Genomic DNA, 15,974 nt, shown 5'->3' on the forward strand with positions numbered 1-15,974 from the left:
GATTTTTAAGAGCACAATGTGCCTGTTCAATGATAGCTTGGATTATATGGGATGCCTGTAGAGTGACGAATAAACCAGAGAGAGAAAAAAGCTTTAAAAGCTTTACTGGTGTAAGCAGGCTTAAAAGATCAGCCTGAGAATTGCCAAAGGTGAGAGGCCCTGGGAGGGGAAAGTGAGCTCGAATATGTGTAATTAAAAAAAGGAAAGAAATGGGAACGAAGAGTTTTTTGAAATTGGAGAAATAGGAGGAATAATTCCTCAGAATTAACATGTTTAATTTTTGCAGTCTCAATAGACTTGGTTATTCCAACAACATAGCCAGAGTCACTAACAATATTAATAGGGGTCTTATCTTTAGAAACAAGTACTGTAATTACTGCTACTAGTTCCACACATTGGAGAAGGCGGTGGCACCCCACTCCAGTACTCTTGCCTGGAAAATCCCATGGACAGAGGAGCCTGGTAGGCTGCAGTCCATCGGGTCGTGAAGAGTCGGACACTTTCATGCACTGGAGAAGGAAATGGCAACCCACTCCAGTGTTCTTGCCTGGAGAATCCTAGGGACAAGGGAGCCTGGTGGGCTGCCGTCTATGGGGTCGCACAGAGTTGGACACGACTGAAGCGACTTAGCAGCAGCAGCAGCAGCAGCAGCAGTTCCACCCACTGAGCGGAGGTATAGGGAGTAACTAGGGTCTTTCCTTCCTCAGGACCGGTAATGCCTGCTTTGCCATTGTTAGAGCCATCTGTAAAATAAGTAGGAGCATCTGGGATAGGTGCGGCTTTGGTGACTCTGGGCCACACAATGGGAGTTAGGGAGATAAACTGTAACAATTTATGTGCAGGAGGGTGATTGTCAAAAATGCCCACAAAATCAGCAAGGGTAGGTAACCTGTTATGATAAGCAAGTTTGCCAAAGTTGCTATTGTTGAGTTTTGTCAGATGGAACATGAATAGCTTGAGGATCAAAGCCAGTCAACTGGTGAGTACGTTTTCTTCCCTGCATAATTAAATTAGGCACAAGGGTAACGAACGTCATCAGGGTCTTGCCCTCCTGAGAATGTGGAAACAACCATTCTATGATGCCAAATGTAGGCTGTTCCTGAAATAAAACTCCTGTAGGGGTTTCTGGAGAAGCTACAACAACGAGAATGGGATAATCATAATGAATACGATTAAGTTGAGCATTTTGAATGGCAATATTTACTATATCAAGTTCCTTTTTAGCTTGTGAAGTCAGAGTCTAGGGAGGAAAGCGCTGAGTCCCCTTTAAGAGTCTCAAAGAGTTGTTTAAGTGAACTGATATGGATGCCCAAAGTAGGGTGCAACCAATTAATATCTCCTAAAAGCTTTAGAAAATCATTTAATGTTTTGAGATTATTGTATCTAATGGATACTTTTTGGGGTGTAATGGTGCGTTCTGAAACCCAGTAACCTAAATAGAAAAAGGGAGCTGTTTTTGAATTTTTTCAGGGGCTACATGTAGTCCCCATCATATAAGGTCATGTTGAACTTGGTGAAAAAGTGGGTTTAGGAGAGACTACTCTGGGGCAGCTAAGATTATGTCATCCATATAGTGAAAGATATAGACTTGAGGATAGAGGGACCAAGAATGCTAGCCACACACAGCATAGGACTATTCATCATTTCCTGAGGCAACATTTTTTTTGGTACCATTTCATGGGAGCTTCTTGGTTAATACTGGGCACCGAAAATGCAAATTTCTCTTTGTCTTGTGGGGCAAAAGGGATTTTATAAAAACAGTCTTTAAGATCCAGAACTACAGTTGGCCAATTTTTGAGGTATGGCTGGCTGAAGGGGATGGGAGTCCAGGCTGCAAGGCCCCCATGGGTTGCTTAACTGCATTAATAGCTTGAAGATCATGACACAGCCTCCATTTGCCTGACTTTTTAGGGATTGCAAAAACTGGAGTATTCCAAGGACTAGGACTCTCTTCTGAGTGTCCTATTTGAAATTATTCGTCTGCTAAGGCTTGTAAAGGTGTAAGTTTCTCCTTTGCTAGAGGCCATTGATCCACCCAAGTAGGTTTAGATGTAAGCCATGTTAGAAGTGTGGCGTGTGGTGGCAGAGAAATGTCAATGGCCCTAATTAAAAAATTGTATATTCTAGTCCTTTTCTGTCCAATTTGGGCTGAACAGGTAAAGGAGAAGGATCTCCCTGTAAATTTTTTCCTAGCCCTTTTCCTGGTTGGTACCCCATTCTCACCATCATATGATTTGTCTTTCCCTCATTGGTGAGAACCAGGTACCATTGGGCAAGCAGATCTCTGCCCCATAAATTATAGGGAATGTCTGTAATAAAAGGTTAGAAATGGGCGAGTTGTGAATCGGGCCCTAGGTAAGGAAGAATTGCTGCAGTTTGAGCAAGTTGTTGGGGTTCTCCCAAGCCTGATATTTTCCCCTGGGGTTCAGTCAAGGGCCAGTCATCTGGCCATTGACGAGAAGTAATGATGGAACCATCAGCCCCAGTATTTAAGAGACCAGAAAAGGTTTTTCCTTGAATTTTAACCTTACAAGTGGGCCAATCTGAGAGTATTTGTTGAGTAAAGCACACTACTTGATCACCTGTGCTCCCAAATCCTTGTTCGCCTTTGGTGACAGGATTAGAATTGTTAGGGATGTGGTAAGGCAAGAGAAGGAGCTGAGCAATTCTCTGATCTTGAGGAATGACATGAAATGAATCAGAGAGAGAGAGCCATTACTTTAATTTTTTCCTGAATAGTCTCGGTCAATAAGGCCAGGAAGAATTTGGAGGCCCTTAAGATTTAGGCCACTTTTGCCCAGAATGAGTCCTACGGTCCCTGTTGGAATGGGGCCTTGGATCCCAGTACGAATTGCTAAATGAGGGTCCGATTCACTAATCTGAACAGTTACTCTGGTTGGGAGGTCCAACCCAGCACTTCTGCTGGTAGTAGCTGAGAGGCTGAAGATAGCCTGAAAGGTGTGCTGGAGGTCCTCACAGGGTATGCCCCCGTTGTTTGTGGGGCCTGATGCTGGCCCCATTGGCCATTTCCCAGCTGTAAAGGGGAACTGTTTTTATGAACTTTTGTTTTGCATTGATTAGACCAATGATTGCCTTTTTGGCACTGAGGACACAGTCCTGGTGTTTTAATATCACCAGTAGGCGGAGGTATTATAGTACCTGTTTTGGGATGGGAATGGCAATCCTTTTTTCTATGTCCAGGCTTTTCACTTTGAAAGCAGGGGAAGAGTTAAAATTATTTTTAAAGGCAGCACAAATTGCTTGGGCTAGCATGGTTTGTTTGTGGGCCTGTATACCAATATTTTGACATGCTTGGACAAAATCTGCAAGACTGCCATTTTGATGAATAGGGTTAATGGTGGCCTTACAATCTTCATTGGCATTTTCATAGGCTAATTGTTTTAACAAAATGTTCTCCGCTGTTAATTTGACAGCGGAGAGCAGATGAGAGGCGGTCTACAAATTCAGTGAAGTCTTTTCCGGGTCTCTCTAATATTTTAACAAATGAACCGGTATGCTTGCCAGGGTCTGATACCGTCTGCCACGCCCTTCGGCAGCATTAATACACCTTTGTAAGTCAGTTGGGCTGTTGGACTGGTATATTGCCTTGTGCCTGTGAGCATTTCAAAAGTAAGACTATGTCTATGGGCCAAATTAATATTGGCTTGCTTTTGGCACAACTTAGTATAAGAGGCAAAAAACTGTAAATATTGGGGATCACTTTAAGCAGCTTTGGCTAATATTTTAACATAGTAAGAAGAGCATCTCCCACACAAATTTCCAATAGTTCCTGTCTATAGGGGGAATTGGCCCCGTTCAACCTAACACTAGATTTTAATTCCTTTAAAACCTGATTTCAAAAGTTTCATGGGTTGCAACAACCTGAGTGGGATTACTGGGGTCAGGCCTGTAATCAAGAGGGAAAGCAAGATGGTTCGCAATGTACAAAGCGCCCGAGTGAAGGGCGGAGGTCATGGTCTGCTGAAACCGAGCCAGCGGCTTATCCTCCCAGGACATTTCTGGACCCGATGGAGAGGCTGTGCTGGAAAATCGCCCTTGGGCTTGGATGGCAAAAGGGAAGAATGGTTAACAGGAGCCACCTCTGAGGACATGGCCTTTCACATGGTTTCTCATACTGTAGAGGGTATAGGACCGATCGCACTAGCCCCCAGGTCGCAAATACCGTCACGAGTCTGTGATCCCGCCTCCTGTGTGCTGTTTTTAAATTTTCTCCCACTCGGTCCCAAATTTCAATACCTAGAGCGCCTTCTTCTGGAAGCCAAGGGTTATATCTAACCACCTCTTTTAGCAATTGCGTCAATTGCTCCTCTTTCACCTGCGCTCCAGCATTATGGCGGAGGTGCTTCAAAAGCTGGAGATCAAGTTTCTCACCTATACTCAAATCATTCCTCGTTGTTACCCTGACTTCCTAAGACAACAAGGGACTTCTCACCCTTAGAGTCTGAGGGCCTTGTCTCCGTCCAGGCGTCTCTCTCTGTCTTCGCGTTCAGTTTTTTCCCTTGCAGGAATCCTTCCCGACTTCAGGTCCCCGTTTGGGCGCCACCTGCCGCTTCCAACACAGCGGGTGAGAAAGACCTGAAACAAGGGCGAGCGCGTAATAAAAAGACAGACATGTAATTTGGCAAGCGGGGAGTCAGAGGAGCCTCCTGCTCTCCATGGCACGAAGACAAAATAGCTGCTTCCAGCCCGCACTTTTATTGGCAGAAGTCACATGACATCATTAGGGACTAGCTATACAGGGGAGTTTGATTAGCGCAGGCTCTGCTCTTGATCAGGAATAGCTTGTTTTGTTTCCACGGGGACGAACGCAGGGCTAGGCTGTGAAGCGGAGCAGAGAGCACGTCCCGCCCCAGGAATGTCCGTTAGGCATGCTTACTAGGACAAGGAGGGTGCGGTTTGCTGGACCCTCGAGTTACGGGGCAGGTTCTGGTCTCTGCTTCACCAGGCTGCAACATCCATTTACTGAGATGGCTTTTATTTGATTTGTTACTGTGTTGTATCACAGTGATAGGTGGATACTGAGCCATCCTTCCGTCCCTGGGATAAATCTCACTTGATCATGTGTGGTCCTTTCAACAAATTCCTGAATTTCCCTGTTAATTCATTGAAGGTTTTGCATCTATGTTTATCCGTGTTACTGGCCTGCAACTTTCTTGCTTCTGTGATTTATTTTTTTTGGTTTTGGCCGCAGGGTGATGCTGGCCTCAATGAGTTCAGAAGTGTTCCTTCCTCTGCAGCTTTTGTGGAATGGTTTCAGAAGGGTCTGCATTAACTCTTCTCTGAATGGCTAGTAGAATTCATCTGTGGTGCCATCTGGTCCTGGATTTCTGTTTGTTGGGAGTTTTAAATTACTGGTTAAATTTCAGTACTGGTAATTGATCTGTTGGTGTTTTCTATTTCTTCCTTGTTTAGTCTTGGGCTGTTGTACATTTCAGAGAATTTGTCCATTTCTATTAGCTTGTCTATTTTATTGATGTATAGTTACTCATAGTAGTTTCTCATGAACCTCTGTATTTCTGTGGTGCCAGTTGTAACATTTTTCATGTTTGGTTTGTATTGATTAGGGCCCTCTCCCTTTTTTTCTTGATTGAGTCTGTTTAAAGGTTTATCAGTTTTGTTTCACTCTTCAAAAAACCAGCTGTTTGCTTCCTTGATCTTATTTGTTTTTCAACTTTTTATTTACTTATCTTGATAGTCTGATATTTAAGATTTCTTTTCTTCTCAATTTGGGTTTGCTTTATTCTTTTTCTAGTCCTTTGGGCATAAGGTTAGATTGTTAGAGGTTTTTCTTGTTTCTTGAGGCAAACTTGTATCACTACAACTTCCCTCTTAGAACCTCCTTTGTTGCATCCCATAGACCTGTGGGTCATTTCATTTTCATTTGTCTCCAGGTATTTTGATTAATTTTATTACTTTTTAAAACTTCTTCAGTGGTCCATTGGCTGTTTAGTCACATATTGATTAGCCTCCAAGGGTTTGTGCTTTTTTCAGTTTTCTTGTTGATTTCTAGTCTCATAGTGTTGTGGTCAGAAGAGATGATTGATATTATTTCTAAATTTTCTTACTTATCAAGGCTTGTATTGAGGCCTAGCATGTAATGTATCATAGAGAATGTTCCACATACACTTGAAAAGAGTGTATTATACTTTTGGATGGAATAATATGTATATAAGTGACAACATCCATATATGTATAGATATCTATATATACATATCTATCTATATCTATATATTTGGGGTTCCCTTATAACTCTGTCTGTAAAGAATCTGCCTGCAATTCAGGAGACCCCGGTTTGATCCCTGGGTTGGGAAGATCCCCTGGAGAAGGAAATGGCAACCGATTCCAGTATTCTTTTTTTTTGCAGGGTCTACAAATAATTTTATTGAACAAATAACACAACAGCCTTCCTAGATTGAGGACTACCCTCCCCAAGCCATTTCTCACATGCTTAAAGCACAGAGTTTTCACAGTAAGAAATTAAAAAAAAAATCATTTCTATGTAGAAATCAGACTCTGCCCCAACAACATCATGGACTAGACTATTTACAGGCTTTCACATTTTAAGTAATCCTATTAATGGTTGTTCTCTCCTTTCTGCCCCTATCCAGGGGCTCCAGTACTTTTCTTTTGACTGATACTGAAGGGAGGGGTATACTGTAGGGAAAAGGGGTGGTGGGCTCCTCAGAGCTACTGGCACCAGCCCTAGGGTGCTGTGCCTTACCACAGGGTGGTGGATGTGCAAGGGCAAGGGGGATTAGATACAGTAGGTGGGATGGGGCACAGGCATCCAGAGCCCTTCCTGCTCCCCATCCTCTGCCCTCTCAACTTGTAGCGGGGAGAACAGCCAGTTGCAGAGGGGAGGGATCGGGCCAGCCCTGGGTAGAGGGAGAAACCTCCCACACCAGTCCCTACTTCTATTAACAGCCAGCAAATTGTCCATCCATGTGGGGCTGGGAACAAATGGGCAGGTAGGCAGGAAAAATCAGGCTTGTTCTACCCCCCAGCCTCTGTCCAACACAGGAGGAATCAAGGTAGCAAACGGCTGAAATGCTCCAACGAGAGGGTAAAGGAAGTGAGGGAAAGGAAGTTCCCACTTTTGTAGAGCTCCCATTGCCCTGGGGCTGGAAAAAGGCAGACCTTGCTTGTAAAGTACTGCAGCCTCTAGCAGGGCTGGGCCCTAGGCAAGCTTGGAAGAATGCAGGCCAGGCAAGGGCACAGGAACCAGGCATTCCCGACCAGCATGTGCCCTGCCATGCTCCTTGTAGGGATTGCTGGGAAAGGTGGACTGGTAACTCCGCCGTCAGCCCTCACCAGCTTCCAGCCATCTCTGGTCCACATACAAACCAACACCCAACCAGCACTGTAGGACTGCCCTGCTCACAGCTGAAGGTTCCAGGCCAGTGGAGTTTATTCAGGGTTGTGGCCCCAGCCTAGGTTCCTCAATGGAAGCCACACCTTGAGCCGGGGGGTGTCTTGCTGGGGCAGGGCGTGTTTATGCCTGCCATCCCCCAGGCTCACACCTCATAGAGGATCACAGGGAAATCCACGTGGATGCTGGGGGGATCCAGCTTCATGGCGCCCTGAGGAATCAGGTTCTTATGCACCCGCCTCAGCTTGGCCCACTTCTGCCCATTCTTGGTGACGATTGTCTCCTCATAGAATTCGTGAGCCAGATCCCCATCCTCGTCACAGAACATGGAGCCGCTGTGCGTGAATACGAAGCGGGGCACGACTCGGCCTCGCGGTCGCACCAAAGCTTGCTCAGCGACCGCCGCCGAGGTGAAGGGCCGCAGGCCCCGAGCTTTGGAGCCGCTGGCGCCATGTCAGGGCTGCCGGCTGATGGCGGGCCCCGCGGTAACTTCGCTCTTTCAAGGCCGTGGGCGCCACCATACCCTGCCTGGGCCTTGGTTCTCAGATGCCGCGCCGCCGCCGCCTTCCGCAGGCTCCGCTGTCTCCCCACTCCAGTATTCTTGCCTGGAGAATCCCCATAGACAGAGGAGCCTGGTGTGCTGCAGTACATGGGGTCGCAAGGAGTCAGACACAACTTAGTGACTAAACCACCACTACACACACACACACACACACACACACACACACACACACACACACACACACGTTGTTGTACAGTCACTTAATCACGTCCAACTCTTTGCAACCTCATGGACTGTAGCATGCCAGACTTCCCTGTCCTTCACCATCTCCCAGAATTTGCTCAAACTCATGTCTATTGAGTCGGTGATGCCATCCAGCCGTCTCACCCTCTGTCATCCCCTTCTCTTCCTGCCTTCAGTCTTTCCAGCGTCAGAGTCTTTTCCAGTGAGTTGGCTCTTTGCATCAGGTGGCCAAAGCTTCAGTTTCAGCATCCGTCCTTCCAGTGAACATTCAGGGGTGATTTCCTTTAGCGTTGTCTGGTTTGATCTCCTTGTTTTCCAAGGGACTCTCAAGTGTCTTCTCCAGCACCACAGTTTTGGCTTTAGCATTCTGAAAACACCAGGGAGATCAAGACACTATTTTGACATTTGCTCCATAGCTTACATTTTTCACATGATGATTTCAAATATATAGAGATCAGTTTCTAAGTTTAGAGATAGCACAAATGGCTTTTTTGCTGTGTTGGATTAGGTTGAGTTGGGTTTTTATATCCACATGTTTTGCCTGATTTAAGTGTTTTACCACATACAGTTATGGAAAGGAAATTTGCTCCCTCCTTTGTCTTAAAATAAGAGATTCTACTACCACGTAACGAGTAAATTAGGCAGAATTCAACTGGATTTTAAAAAGATTTTGTATTTTGCAATTCTCACATTCAGTTGGAAACCAAAATTGATTCCAACTTATAAAGTAGTACATGGAAGATACGATTTTCATTCTGGGATATTTCTGTGGATTCCACAGCCCTGTGCTCCATGGAAGGGCTGTATTTCCTCACTTTCCTGATGAATAATTGAGGAGGAGATGGCAGGTGGTGAGTTGTGGAGAGTAGACCAGATTGTCAGCACAGGACCCTAAGAGGACAATTCATGTTTGACTTTATCCTTGTAACAGAAGACTGTGGGGGCTCATTTACAGGAATGACTGCACCCTCCTGGCTGTTGGGTCACAGCCTGGTTTCCATCATCTGTGGGGTCCCTGTGGAACTCTGTAGCCCCCAGTAGCTGTCTGACTGCCCATCCTATTGTGGGGAACAGAACGGCAGGAACCGCTTACAGGCAGAAAACTGCTTGAGAAAATGACCTGCCATTTAAAGTGTTTCAGACTCCCCTCTGAGCCCTAGTGAGCATTGTCCCAAACCAGTCAGGAGTGAAACCCCTCTTCCCATCTTTAAGAGTAAAACCCAGTGCATCTGAAGGTCCTTAGTTGCTATGCAAACAAGGTAAGCTTTCTAATTCTGAACTTTCATAATTTCCTGCAGGAATATAGTTTAAATACAGCAGCTTATTGCTGCTTTGTTATATCCATGGATCTTACCTTTAGGATAAAATTACATTTGAAAGCTGTGGTACAAATACAAGCAATGCCTGTTTATCTCCTGACCATGCAGAACAGGGTGATCAGAGTGGAGATGGCTCAGGTCACGGCACAAGCGCCCCATTTTCAGGTGTGTTTCCCTTTTGTCTTTCCACCGTCACAGGTTCACCCACCTGGACTCCATCATTCTTTTTCAAGCTCTTCAATAAAGTGTAGATTGTGGCTCAAATGGTAAAGAATCTACCTGCAATGCAGGAGACCCAGGTTTGATCCCTGGGTCGGGAAGGTCCCCTGGAGAAGGGTGTGGCAACCCACTCCAGTGTTCTTGCTTGAAAAAATCCTGTGGACAGAGGAGACTGGCAGGATACAGTCTATGGGATCACAAAGAGTTGGACACGACTGAGCGACTAAAACACACACACACACACCCCTAGAAAGTACTAAGCCTGCCTGTTTAATTTTTGCAGTGACAGTGTGTATTAAGACTGAAAAAGCAGAGTGACACCAGACTTGAGGAGGCCGGGTGGAGAGACAATGGCTGGTCTTTTCACTTCACCTTGTCTCTTGTATTGAAGCCCTGGCAGGGGAGCGGGTGTAGCAAAACAGTTGCATAGAATGCTAGGATGAACAGAGTGAATGTAAACCCTCAAAGACACATAGCTATTAAATTACAACTGGATTTCAACTCAGAAGTATTTGAATGCTCAGGAGAAAACATACTGGCAAGTAGAGATGGGTCCTCAAAGGACCAATTTTCTAATAATTTCATCTACAGATTTCCTTTTCCCTGATATTAGTGATATAAAATGTAGTACATAGGAGGAGCAAGATGGCGCAGGAGTAGGTGAACGTGGAACACATCTCTCTCCATGGATACATCAGGAATACCCTTTCAGACACAGAAGCATGCAGAGCACCAGCTGAGAGTGGACAGGAGTACCTGACCAGCAGAAAAGAATATATACTACTACTGCTACTAAGTCACGTCAGTCGTGTCCGACTCTGTGCGACCCCATAGATGGCAGGCTCCCTTCCCTGGGATTCTCCAGGCAAGAACACCGGAGTGGGTTGCCATTTCCTTCTCCAGTGCATGAAAGTGAATAGTGAAAGTGAAGCCGCTCACTCATGTCTGACTCTTTGCAACCCCATGGACTGCAGCCTACCAGGCTCCTCGGTCCATGGGATTTCCCAGGCAAGAGTACTGGAGTGGGCCGCCAGCAAAACTCAGTAGGACTAAGAACTGGGGGAAAAACGGGAGTGTTAGTAGGACTCCTGCCCTCAGCGGGTGGGGGAACTGAAGCAGGAGTCCGATCCCCATACCGGGGCAATTGTCTGAGTCAGAGGAGAAACATTTAAGGCTGAGGGAAGCAGCTGATCTGTGGCAGCCTAAATGGAATGAGAATCAGATAGCCCTTGCCGCAGTCATACATACCCTAGGTGGCTCAATGGCTGAGAGCTGGAGTTGGGATTGTGGAGCAATCCCAGGGCGAGGGCTGCTGTTGATTGCAAAGAGACAGATTGAGGGGATGTGAGGGAGGAGATTGTGGTGGGAAATGCCTGTGGAGGAAAGCCAGGCAATCATGGAAGCAAGTCACACATAGGGGTTGGAGCCATCACCATAGCCTCTCTTCCCCAGCACACTAGCACTGGCAGCTGAACAATAGAGAGGCTGTCCCATCAAACGCCTGATGCACTGAACTACAGAGTAGGACCCCACCCAGAGTGCCCCTTTAAGTGCCTGACTCGCCGATCTACAAAGTAGGACTCCAGGCAAGGGAGCCCTCTAAGTGCCTGAAGGGTTGGAGCTATGGAGAAAGACTGGCCAAAGAGGCCTTCTGATTGCCAGCTACAAGAAGCTTGAGAAAAGATTCTGATAGGGCCATAACTCCTGTGGCGGAGGCAGTCCGTGTCCCTGCAAACTTGGTGCTGGCAGGGGCCCCGCAAGCCAAGCAGCTGCGCTACCTTCACGCTCAACTCTCACTGGGACAGACTGCCACAGGCAAAAGAAGTCTTGTGCCTATGCACACAGGGTCGCTTCGGTAGTGTCTGACTCATTGTGACCCTGTGGACTGTGGCCCGCCAGGTTTCCCTGTCATTGAGGGGGATTCTACAGGCAAGAATACCGGAGTGTATTGGCCAATACTGGTTAACATACCCTTCTAGAGCACTATATTTCCTGCTGCCCTAGCCTCCAAATCCCCTGAGTACCTGGTGCTGCCAGGACCCCTGCAACCCAAGCAGCTGCACCACCTCCACACCTGGCCCTCACAAGGGCAAAGCCAAGTCCTCCAGGGCAGCCTCAGGAACAAACCCCAGTGGATGACCCATATCCAAAGGTGGAAATAAAATCACAGTTGAAACCCAGAGGCAGTGTGACTGAGGAAGAAGACCCAAAACCCTCTCACCAGCTGTACAGCTGCAGATGAAATCCACACAATCGACTAGGTAGACTCTGTGTCTGTGAAATATATAAAAGGCCATTGAGAGCTCCCACAAAAGAAAACGCACTAGTTCTGATAGCTGTGGACATTGGAGGCAAGAACACACAGGAGTAGGACAGATTAGAATCTACAGAACACACAGATTAGAACCTGAGCTGCCCTCACAGCAGGTCCAGAGATCAGCACAGTGTTATCGGGCATCCTAGGGAGGTGGAGTGAACTGTGACTCCCAGCAAGGGAAAGGACTCTGACAGCAGTGACTCAAGAAAAACATTTATTATTCTTATGTTTTGACATAAGTGTTCTGTAGATTTGGATTTTTTTTCCTTTTTTGTTTTCCTTTCCCCCGCCTCTGTTGTAGTTGTTGATTTTATTGGCACTATGAACTCTAAGCTTTTGAGCTTTTTTTTCTTTTTTTTTCTCAGTCATATTTTTTTATTGTTGTTATAAACCTCTGCCTCTATATCAGGCTTTTGCAGTTCTGGGGAGTTTGTTTTTTCTCTTTTTTAAATTATAATCTTCAATTTTAAAAATCTATTATTTTTTCTACATTTATTCTTTTGTTTGCTTTTCCTACTGTTCTTTTCCCCTTGCAGTTAATCATTGAAAGTGAAGTTGCTCAGTCGTGTCCGACTCTTTGCAACCCCATGGACTGTACCCTACCAGGCTCCTCTGTCCATGGGATTTTCCAGGCAATAGTACTGGAATGGATTGCCATTTCCTTCTCCAGGGGATCTTCCCAAACCAGAGACTGAACCCTGGTCTCCCGAATTGTAGACAGACACTTTACTGTCTGAGCCACCAGGGAAGTCCCCTGGTGGGTTAATCTTTAATAAATATAAATCTTTATCTACTTCTATTTAACTTTGCATATCTATTCTTTCTTTCTTTTAGTCTCAACATATTTGTTAGTTTTATTTTCATTGCTTTATACCCCAGTTGGCACCTTGCTTTAGTCTTGCTTTCCACTTTGTGTTTTTGTTAGTTTTGTTCTGGTGGACATAACTTTTGGTCCCCTTTGTTTGCCAGGTCAATGTATTGTACTTTATTTTTGTTGGACTGTTTTAATTTTGCTTATGGGTGTATATGTACATGTGTTTATTCAGTCACACTTTTCATTGTTGTTGTAAACCTCTGCCTCTACATTGGGCCTTTGTAATTGTGTGGAGTTTTTTCCTTTTTTTCCTTTTCTCTTTCTTCTTCCATTTTTTTTCTTTTCTCTATTTTATAATTTTAATTTTTAAAAACCTATTATATTTTTTCTACATTTATTCCTTTGTTTGCCTTTCCTACTGTTCTTTTCCCCTTGCAGTTAATCTTCAATGTATATAAATCTTCTTCATCTACCTCCTTTAACTTTGCATAGCTATTCTTTTCTTCTTTCCTTTCCTTTCCTCTCAACATATGTTAGTTTTATTTTCATTGCCTTATGCTGCAATTGGCACATTGCTTTACTTTTGTTTTCCAGTTTGTGCTTTAGTTACTTTTGTTCTGGTAGATATAATATTAGGTTTCCTTTGTTTGCTGGGTCAAGCTATTGTACTTTGTTTTTGTGGGACTGTTTTGATTTTGCTTATGGAGTGTATATATATATATGTGTGTGTGTGTGTGTGTGTGTGTGTATTGTCACACTTTTTATTGTTGTTATAAACCTCTGTATCTACATTGGGCTTTTGTAGTTCTGTGGAGTTTTCCTTTTTTTCTCTTTTTTTTCTTTCATTTAAAAAAATCTTTTCTCTTTTTTATAATTTTAACTTTAAATTTTTTAAACCTATTATATTTTTTCTACATTTATTCCTTTGTTTCCCTTTCCTACTTTGCTTTTCCCCTTGCAGTTAATCTTGAATATATATAACTCTTCTTCATCTACCTCTATTTGACTTTGCATATCCATTCTTTCTTTTTTTCCTGTCCTCTCAACATAGTTGTTAGTTTTGTTTTCATTGCTTTGTTCCCCACTTGGCACCTTGCTTTAGTTTTGTTTTCCAGTTTGTGCTTTAGTTAGTTTTGTTCTTAGCTGGCAAATATAATAATTTTTGATTTCCTTTGTTTGCCAGATCAATCTACTGTACTTTATTTTTGTTGGACTGTTTTGACTTGGCTCATGGGTGTATATGTATATGTGGATATTCCATTATTTGAATTATTATTTGCCTGATTTTGTAACAGCCATTTGCCTAGGGTTCATCTTTGGTTTCTAATTTTTGGATATTTGTTTTAATCTCATTTAATGCCATAACAAACCACTTGTGGAAATTTTGTTCCTGACCAGAGATCAAGCCCTGAGCCTTTGGAGTGGGAACACTGACTCTAGGACCCTAGACTACCAGAGAACTAACCCTAGGGGGTATCAAATAGTGAGAACTCACACAAAGAGAACCACTGTAATATAAGACCCCACATCACCCAATCACCAGTAGCACCCTGTGCAGGATGCCTCATCTAAACAAACAAACAAACAAATACAAGCCTAACCATCAGCAGACAGGATTACCACCTCACTGAGCCTTGCCCATCAGAGGAAAAACAAACAAAAAAACAAAAACTCAGCACAAATCTCACACAAATGAAGGAACCAACTAGGAACACAGAAGTCCAAATAAATGAAGAGGAAATAGGCAAAACTACCTGAAAAAGAATTCAGAATAATGATAGTAAAGATGATCAAAAACCTTGAAAGCAAAATGGAGAAAATGCAAGAATCAATTAACAAAGACCTAGAAGAATTAAAGAATAAATATACAGAGACAAACAACACAGTTACTGAAATTAAAAATACTCTAGAAGGAATCAATAGCAGAATATCTGAAGCAGAAGAACAAATCAGTGAGCTGGAAGATAAAATGGTGGAAATAACTTCTGAAGAGCAGAATAAAGTAAAAAGAATGAAAAGAACTGAGGATAGTCTTGGAGACCTCTGGGACAATATCGAATGCAACAACATTCGAATAATAGGGGTCCCAGAAGAAGAGAAAAAGAGAGTATGAGAAAATTTTTGAAGAGATTATAGTTGAAAATTTCCTCAACATGGAAAGGGAGATAGTCAATCAAGTCCAAGAGGCACAAAGAGTCCCATACAGGATAAACCCAAGGAGAAACATGCCAAGACACATACTATTTAAACTAACAAAGACTAAACCCAAAGAAAGAATATTAAAAGCAGCAAGGGAGAAGGACCATGTAACATGCAAGGGAAACCCCATGCACTTAACAGCTGACCTTTCAGCAGAAACTCTACAGGCCAGAAGAGAATGGCAGGATATATTTAAAGTACTGAAAGGGAAAACCTAGGTTACAACCTAGATTACTGTACCTGGCAAGGACCTCATTCAAAATTGATAGAGAAATCAAAAGCTTTTCAGACAAGCAAAAGTTAAGAGAATTCAGTACCACCAAACCAGCTTTACAACAAATGTTCAGTCAGTTCAGTCACTCAGTCATGTCCAACTCTTTGCGACCCCATGAATCGCAGCATGCCAGGCCTCCCTGTCCATCACCAACTCCCGGAGTTCACTCAAACTCATGTCCATCAAGTCGGTGATGCTATCCAGCCATCTCATCCTCTGGCGTCCCCTTTTCCTCCTGCCCCCAATCCCTCCCAGCATCAGAGTCTTTTCCAATGAGTTAACTCTTTGCATGAGGTGGCCAAAGTGCTGGAGTTTCAGCTTCAGCATCAGTCCTTCCAATGAACACCCAGGACTGATTTCCTTTAGGATGAACTGGTTGGATCTCCTTGCAGTCCAAGGGACTCTCAAGAGTCTTCTGCAGCACCACAGTTCAAAAGCATCAATTCTTCAGCACTCAGCTTTCTTCACAGTCCAACTCTTACATCCATACATGACCACTGGAAAAACCATAGCCTTGACTAGACAGACCTTTGTGGGCAAAGTAACGTCTCTGCTTTTCAATATGCTATCTAGGTTGATCATAACTTTTCTTCCAAGGAGTAAGTGTCTTTTAATTTCATGGCTGCAGTCACCATCTGCAGTGATTTTGGAGCCCCCCAAAGTAAAGTCTGTCACTGTTTCCATTGTTTCTCCATTT

General features: G+C 44.1%; 1 protein-coding gene and 1 pseudogene across 1 annotated transcript in view; one reads left to right on the top strand and one right to left on the bottom strand.

The window, feature by feature from the left end:
• Positions 1 to 7,535: 7,535 nt before the first annotated feature.
• Positions 7,536 to 7,841, bottom strand: LOC138087322 (tumor suppressor candidate 2 pseudogene; annotated as a pseudogene).
• A 4,832-nt stretch (positions 7,842 to 12,673) lies between these two features.
• Positions 12,674 to 15,974, top strand: part of DNAJC12 (DnaJ heat shock protein family (Hsp40) member C12) — a 61,247-nt gene continuing 57,946 nt past the window's right edge. Inside the window, exon 1 of the mRNA XM_068982123.1 lies at positions 12,674 to 12,747. The gene's annotated coding sequence lies outside the window, so the exon portion shown is untranslated. The remainder of the gene's footprint in view (positions 12,748 to 15,974) is intronic.

This window comes from Capricornis sumatraensis, chromosome 10 (genome assembly GCF_032405125.1).
Source record: "Capricornis sumatraensis isolate serow.1 chromosome 10, serow.2, whole genome shotgun sequence".
In the NCBI taxonomy this organism is placed as follows: domain Eukaryota; kingdom Metazoa; phylum Chordata; class Mammalia; order Artiodactyla; family Bovidae; genus Capricornis; species Capricornis sumatraensis.